The sequence below is a fragment of the Suncus etruscus genome, chromosome 17 (assembly GCF_024139225.1).
Source record: "Suncus etruscus isolate mSunEtr1 chromosome 17, mSunEtr1.pri.cur, whole genome shotgun sequence".
Classification (NCBI taxonomy): domain Eukaryota; kingdom Metazoa; phylum Chordata; class Mammalia; order Eulipotyphla; family Soricidae; genus Suncus; species Suncus etruscus.
Window position 1 is genome coordinate 21,596,181 of NC_064864.1, and position 8,516 is coordinate 21,604,696.

Genomic DNA, 8,516 nt, shown 5'->3' on the forward strand with positions numbered 1-8,516 from the left:
AAATCGCTCCTGGCAGGCTCGGGGGACCCTATGGGATGCCGGGATTCGAACCACCATCCTTCTGCATGCAAGGCAAATGCCCTACTTCCATGCTATCTCTCTGGCTCCTATTATTTTACTTTTAATTTTTTATTTATTTATTTATTTATTTGGTTTTGGGGGCCACACCTAACAGCAATCAGGGGTTACTCCTGGCTTTGTGCTCAGAAATCACTCCTGATAGGCTCGGGAGACTGTATGGGATGCCAGGAATAGAACCCGGGTCCATCCCAGGTTGTCCATGTGCAAGGCAAATGCCCTACCACTGTGCTATCACTTTGGCCTCTCCAAGCTGTTTTAAGTACATCAAGATAAAACAGGAAAAACTGACTTCTCCAAAGTACAAACTTTGTTCTCAAGGACTTCTCTTTGAACTCAGGACTGTTTTGTCTTTTGGTTTTGTTTTTTGGCTCATACCCAGCTGTGTTCAGGAGCAATTTCTGAGCATAGAGCCAGGAGTAATCCCTGAGCGTGCTGGGTGTGACCCAAAAACAAAAACAAAACAAAACAAAAAAGCAGTATAGCAATGGAGAAATAATACCAAGCAGCCACAAAAGATATTCATTGGAGTCAGCCTGCTTTTTGCCTCATGGCCTCTCTCTGTCATGTGCTCTCTCTGTCACCCTGGAAGCCAAACTGCTTTCTTTATCCAAACCAACTCCCAATACATGGAGGGGAAGGTCAAGTCAGATATACAAGTTACTCTCTAATGGACCTTTACATATTAGAAGGAAGATGTTATTGGGAAGAGGAAGTTGGAGGAACACCTTTGTTTAGGGTTTTAGCTAAGTTCACCTTATAATGGAGGTGGGGTTAGGAGCTCATACCCAGAATGCTTGGGGGCTACTCCCAGAGACAAACTTGGTGGTCAGTCCTGGGATGCTCAGGAGACCACGTGCTGCTGGTAACCCAATGGGAGTCAGCGTAGATAAGGCAAGTAAGTGCCTTACCCATGTACTGCATTTCCAGCCACAAGATTAGTCTCTTTGATATTAATTTATCACAATGTCCTCAAGGTTCACCCTAGTTGTAGCAAATGTCAGAATTCCCTTCCTTGGTACCGGAGCAGTAGTACAGTAGATAGGGCATTTACCTTGCATGTGGCCAAGCCAGGCTCAATCCCTAGCATTCCATATGGTCCCCAGGGCACCACCAGGAGTGATTCCTGAGTACAGAGCCATGAGGAAGCCCTGACCTTTGATGGGTATGACTATCTTCTTCCCCAAAAAAAGAGAATTCCTTTCTTTCACATGGAACTCACCCTAGTTTGGGTAGCTTCACCCCATTTTCCATGTTCTTCCTCTAGTCAATGGACACTTAAGTTGCCTCTCCTATTTGGGGGGAAGCCAAGGGGTGACTCCAGTAATTTTTAGTCAGTCAGTCAGTCCAGTGGTTCAATGCTCAGACCAAGGATATGATACTGCCTGGGGTTTATGATGTCAGGGATTGTCCAGTTCATCCTGGCATTGTTCAGAGTCCTCCAGACTCACATCCAGTGATGCTTGAGGTGTCAAGGATCAAGCCAGCTCAACTGTAAATAAGATAAGCACCTTATTTCCTGTTCTATCTCTCTGGTACCTGCTTCTGCTTCTGATTAGGAAATTAAACAATCCTCTGGCTGCAAAAAATGGTTCTGAGGGCCCAGAGAGATAGCACAGCGGCGTTTGCCTTGCAAGCAGCCGATCCAGGACCAAAGGTGGTTGGTTTGAATCCCGGTGTCCCATATGGTCCCCCGTGCCTGCCAGGAGCTATTTCTGAGCAGACAGCCAGGAGTAACTCCTGAGCATCGCTGGGTGTGACCCAAAAACAAAAAGCAAAAAAATGGTTCTGAAGCTAGACTCACATGAGAAGGAGCTTACCTGGAGATGGACTATCCCCAGCGAAGCCAGGTCATTATCCACGGTCTACACCTCCTCTCCCCCATCCTCTGTTCTCAACCAGGATGTCCCTTTACCCTGTGGCCCCTCCCATTAGCAATGCCCTCCCTCCTCTGTGTTTGAACTCTTATTCTCTGCCCGCTGTGTCCTCTAGGCCTGGCCACTCATTGAGATGTGAGCTTGCAGAAGGAAGAGACAGACTCAGAGGTGCTCTGATGTCTGGATATCCCAGCTTATGATTTACCTGTTTATATCACACCTTATCCAGCCATTCTCTTAATTTTTGTTTTTTGTTTTTGGGCCACACCCGGTGATGCTCAGGGGTTACTCCTGGCTATGCACTCAGAAATCACTTCTGGCTTGGGGGACCATATGAGGCTCCAAGGATTGAACCCAGGTCCATCCTGGGTCAGCCACATACAAAGCAAACATACTACCGCCCTCTCCTTAATTTTTATTTATTTACTTATTTGGTTTTGGGGCCACACCCAGCAGCACTCAGGAGTTACTCTTGGCCCTCAGAAATAGCTCCAGGCTTGGGGGACCATATGGGATGCCAGGAATTGAACCCGGGTTGGCCACATGCAAGGCAAATGCCCTACCACTGTTCTATCACTCTGGTCCCCTTAATTTTTTTTTTTTTGGTTTTTCAGGCCACACCCATTTGATGCTCAGGGGTTATTCCTGGCTACTCGCTCAGAAATTGCCCCTGGCTTGGGGGGACCATATAGGACTCCGGGGGATCGAACCGTGGTCCTTTCCTTGGCTAGCGCTTGCAAGGCAGACACCTTACCTTTAGTGCCACCTCGCCGGCCCCTGGCCCCCTTAATTTCTTTTAAAAAAATTTTTGTTTTGATTTTATGCCACATCTGGTGATGCTGGGTTCACTGTTGACTCTGCACTCAGGAATCACTCCAGGCAGTGCTTGGAGGACTATATGAGATGGTAGAGATTTAATTTGGGTCAGCAAATCAAAACTTGCTTTGGTTGCAAAGCAAGCGCTGACCCTAATTTTGATCTCTGACACCCCATATGGTCTCCTGAGCACTCTCAGGGATCATTCCTGAGCACAGAAATAAGAATATCTTGGAGCCATTTTGAAGGGGCTTCCTCAGCAGTGCTGAGGGGGTCTTTTGGTGCTGGGGCTGGAACTTGGGACCTGATTCTAGCCTTCTAAGGTGTCTCCCCTAATTCTATAATATATGTCCATCCCTTCCTAAGGTAACTTTTCTGAAAGCCTGAGACTTTCCGTCCACATTATCAAATTCTTTTCCTAGAGGGCACAAACTCTTCATTGTTTTCATCTCAAAATAGGCAATGGATACGGAATAAAAAAGATTAATAAACCAAATGGCACTATTGCTCTCACCCAATAGTCAGACCACAAACTCATGAGAATCTAGCCCCCAAAATCAAGTCCTCACAAAAAGTATCAGGGCCGGAGCAATAGCACGGCAGTAGGGCATTTGCCTTGCACACAGCCAATCCAAGATGGGCAGTGGTTTGAATCCCTGCATTCCATGTGGTCCTCTGTGCCTGCCAGGAGTGAACAGAGTCAGGAGTAACCCATGAGCACCAACGGGTGTGACCAAAAACAAAAACAAACAAAAAAATAGAGGAAAAAAAAGTCAGTATGAGTTTAGAGATGATTTTAGACCACATCATAAGTAAAAAGAGTAGAAAACTTGGGACCGGAGAGATAGCATGGAGGTAAGGCATTTGCCTTGCATGCAGAAGGACGGTAGTTCGAATCCTGGCATCCCATATGGTCCCCCGAGGCTGCCAGGAGCAATTTCTGAGCATAGAACCAGGACTAACCTCTGAGTGCTGCCGGTGTGACCCCCCCAAAAAAAAAGAGTAGAAAACTTAGGGCCAGAATGATAGCACCAAAATAGGGCATTTGCCTTGCATGCTGCCAACCAAGGACGGACCTGAGTTTAATTCCTGGCATCCCATAAGGTCCCCCGAGCCTGCCAGGAGCAATTTCTGAGTGCAGAGTCAGGAGTAACCCCTGAGTACCTCCAGGTGTGACCCAAAAAAAAAAAAAAAAAAAAAGCATCAAATCAAATTCTTACCACACTGCCAGCGAACCAAAGGGGTGGGTCAAAAGGGCTGGGAAGACAGGGGCTTGAGGGACCCCCTTCCCCAAATGCAAGAAATGCATCTGATGGCCAGGCCCAAGGCCTACCACGTGGGAGGGTCAAAGCCCACAGTGTACTTGACAATTCACATGGCGACAGCGCAGGAAGAAACTTCACTAATGAGGACCATCTGTGAGGAAGGCCAGGCCAACCCAGGTAGAGGGCGTCAAGAGCAGCTTAAAGGCGGCGTGTTCTCTCAGTCGCCAGTTCTGGAACAGGCAGCCTCCTCCATTCTCAGAGGATCAGCCTCAGTGTTGCTGGTCGGATGCATCTGTGCATTTGGTGGGTTGTATGTGTTCCCAGGGGTTGTGTCTGTGGATGGGGAAGGTCTGGGATCCAATGGATCCTCTGGTGCCTTTGTGTGCATACGCTCGGGGTGGTAGCAGGGAAGGGCCTGCGTCTCTGTGTGTATTCATGTGGCAGGCCATGCTTGTGTTAGGTTTTCTTTGTGAAGTGTGTGTGTGTGTGTGTGTGTGAGTGTGTGTATTGCAGTGAGTGCCCCTGCCCCTTTGTGTCCCTTGTGTCTTATACACTAAGTCTTATTTTGGGGGGTGGGCACACCTGGTGGTGCTTAGGGGTTACTCCTGGCTCTGTGCTCAGAAATCATTCCTGGCAGGCTCAGGGGACCATATGGGGTATCAGGGATCAAACCTGGGTAGGTTCCAAGTCAGCTGCATGCAAGGCAAATACCCAACCACTGTATTATCACTCTAGTTCTCACAGAGTAAATCATTCTTCATCCTGTGTGTGTGTTTGTATGAAACAGAGTGAGCCTGTGTGTGTGTGTGTGTGTGTGTGTGTGTGTGTGTATAGTGCATGTATATAAATGTGTGTTCAGTACTCAGCTCTCGGGTTTCTATATTTGCCCTGACATGTATGTGTGTACAGCTGGGCATGTTGTGTCTGTGCTTCTGTGTGTCTTGTGTCCAGGGGTTTTGTGTATGTGTATATGAGAGAGAATGTGTGCCTGGGCAGTAGCTGTGGCCACATGTTGGCATCGCTGTGGGCCTGCTGGCGTGTGTGCCTCTGTCTCTGTGTGCTGTGTGCTGCGTCCCTGTTTGCAGCTGGCCGGGCTCCGGCCTCCTCTGGTCCCACATTCCTCCCGCTCCTTTCTGCTCTGTGCTACAAAAAATATTTGCGTTTTCCACGACTCATAATTTTTCCTCCTCAATCGCTACCAGATGTGGGTCCTGTGGTCCCCATCCCCATGGCAACAGAGGTTTCAGCAGCCGCGGTTCCCTTCGTGGCGCCTGCCCTGGAAGCTGGCACGGCTGCTGCAGGGCCAGGGGGGTGGGGAAGGGGTAGCAACCAGAGGGGAGCAGGCAGGATCTTGAGGGGTCTGGCAGCTAGCTCCCTCCCCAGGTGGCCACACAGATCGTCCAGGAGGGCTTCTCAGCATGGGTCTTGCCTTTGGGCCTCAGCATCTGGCCCATGGGGGTGGGGTAGGTGGCAGCAGTTGTGCTGCTGACGTGTGGCTGGGCCCTGCTCTCAGACCTCCATGCCGAGGGGCTCTTCAAGATCTGGGTCTGGGAGCCCAGCAGGGCCCTGAGGCTGGGGAGGAGTTCTGGAAAAGACCAAGTCAGGTCAACCCCTTGTCTTCTAGGGGGAGATGGAGATCCAGAATCCAGAGCCAAAGTTGGAGTGCAGAGAGTGCTAGTGTGATGCCTGGTGGTTCTGGGAGAGGGGAGCACAGTCAGAGTGTGATCTGAACCCCTCCTAGACCTTCCACCTCCACCCCCTTGCTTGTGCCCCTCCTGAGTATTCAACCAGGCAGCTTCCTGTAAGGAAGAAAGGCCAGCCAGCCAAAGGCCTGTGGCTTGGGTGCTGGCTGGCCTAAGGAAAAAACATGCCAGGGGCAGAAACTGTCCATACAAGTAAGGCCAGATGTCTCCCTATGACACAGGGTAGCTAAGCCCCCACAGGGTCCCCCAAAGTTGACCTCAGTGTTGTGTCTAGACAGTAGGTTAGAGAGTTGCCAGGTGAGGTCCCTGAGCTGCCAGCGTTGGTCAGAATGCCGCAGGGCAGGGATGGGAAGATGCATGGAAGCTTGGCAGAATCTCCTGGACAAAAGAACTAAGAATCAAAAGTGGCAGGGACTGAGTCAAGGACTGGAGCAATAGGTTGGCCAGTAAGGCAATTAATTGCCTTGTACATGGCCAACCCAGGTTCGATCTCCAACATCCCACATGGTCCCCTGAGCACCACCAGGAGTAATTCCTGAGTGCAGAACCTGGTAAGCCCTGAGCATCGCCAGGTGTGGCCCCACAACAACAACAACAAAATAATGGGCTGAGGTAAAGGCAGGAAGAGCCCAAATAAAGCCTAGTATGGAAACAGAGAGGGCTGCAGCTCCACCTGGTCCTTGGGGGACCTGCCCAAGGACCAGGATCAGTAATGACACTTGGGGACAAGACGGGCCTAACAGACAACCAGGCCAAACTGGGGATGGGCTGCAAGGGGCTGCCTGTGAGGCCAGCCATGGCTCTGGGCCAGGCACGCTCCCCCTCCGACACCTCCCCACAGACTGGTGGGGGGCTGGTGAGTTTCCGGCTGAGGACAAGGAGCCCATTGAGGCAGACAGCAGGGCTCTGTCTGCCATACCCTCTTGTTTATGACTGAGCCCGGCTGCAGGCTGTGTCCACGGCCACTGCCCCTTGGCCCTGGGGCCTTTGACCCTCCCCAACCACACCAAAGAACTCGGAGCCCCCAGTGTAACAGCAGGCAAAGCAGAGGTCAAAGCAGGCTCCTCAACCTAGTGTAGACCTTCACACCATCTCTTCTTGCCCATGTTTCCTGGATGGGGAGGCACCCAAGATGGGGCAAAGTGGATGCACAATCAACTTGATAAAACACACTATTCAGGGGCCGGGAAGGTGGCGCTAGAGGTAAGGTGTCTGCCTTGCAAGCGGACGGACCCTGGTTCGATCCCCCGGTGTCCCATATGGTCCCCCCAAGTCAGGGGCGATTTCTGAGCACATAGCCAGGAGTAACCCCTGAGTGTCAAACGGGTGTGGCCCAAAAACCAAAAAAAACAAAACAAAACAAAACAAAACACTATTCAGTCCCAGCGTGGAACCTGGAGAACCACACTTGGGAGCACTGGCTGGGTCAGTACCAAGGCATGTGGGGTGTGAGGGCAAGCCACTTTCTCTCCCTCCCTCCCTCCCTCCCTTCCTTCCTTCCTTTCTTCCTTCCTTCCTTCCTTCCTTTTCTTCTTTCTTTCTTTCCTTCTTTCTCACTCTTCCTTTCTTCCTTCCTTTCTTTCTTTTTGGTTTTTGGGCCACACCCGTTTGACACTCAGGGGTTACTCCTGGCTATGCGCTCAGAAATCGCCCCTGGCTTGGGGGGACCATATGGAATGCCGGGGGATCAAACCGTGGTCTCTCCTACGCTAGTGCTTGCAAGGCAGACACCTTACCTCTAGCGCCACCTTCCCGGCCCCTTGTTCTTTCTTTCTTACTTCTTTCTTTCTTCCTTCCTTCCTTCCTTCCTTCCTTCCTTCCTTCCTTCCTTCCTTCCTTCCTTCCTTCCTTCCTTTCTTTCTTCTCTTCTTTTCCCCTTTTTCTGGGCCACACCTGGCAGTGCACAGGGCTTACTCTTGGCTCTGTGCTCAGAAATGCTCCTGACTCAAGGGACCATATGGGATGCCAGGGATCCATCCTGGGTCAGCCACATACAAGGCAAACACCCTACCACTGTTCTACCACTCTGGCCCCAGGGGTTTCTTCCTTCCTTCCTTCCTTCCTTCCTTCCTTCCTTCCTTCCTTCCTTCCTTCCTTCCTTCCTTCCCTTTCTTTTTTCATTTTGGCCACACTCCCAATGCTCATTCATTATTCCTGGCTTAGGGATCACTCCTGGAGGGGGTGATGTAAGCATTTACAGTGCTAGAGTTTTTTTCAGGGTCAGCCACATGCGAGGCAGGTGCCTCAAACCAGTGATATATTTCTCCAGGCCCCAAATGCAGTTTCTTTTGAGAAATAAGTCTGTCTTATCAATGGTTTGCAGACAGAGCACAGGAAGAGGGGGTAAAGGCACTTTATTAAGAAAGCTTTGGCCAAGCCCTTACCAGGGTGAGCCCATCCTGGGGTACCCTAGTGGGAATGGAGGAAGCCCTGCCAGGGGTCTATAAATACATCTCCTTAGGCCACTGGGGTGACCCCTCGGATTCCCCACACAATTTGGGGTAGTGGGGAGGCCATCAAAACCAGCTGACAGCTTGAGGGGCCAGGGCTGAGGGGGAACTAGGGAGGCATAGGTTTGGGGTGGGGGAAAAAAAAACAGCCAAGCCCTGGAGCCTTAAATCCCCCTTGAGGAATCAGAGACCAGCCCTCCTCCCCAAAGCTCCAATCAACGAAAAAAAAAAAGTTCCATCCAAGGAGGGAGAAAAGAGCCTCAAGATAGATCTGATCATAGAAAAGTAAGCCTCCAGCCAGCCAGAGGCGCCAGGCCCTGACTTAAG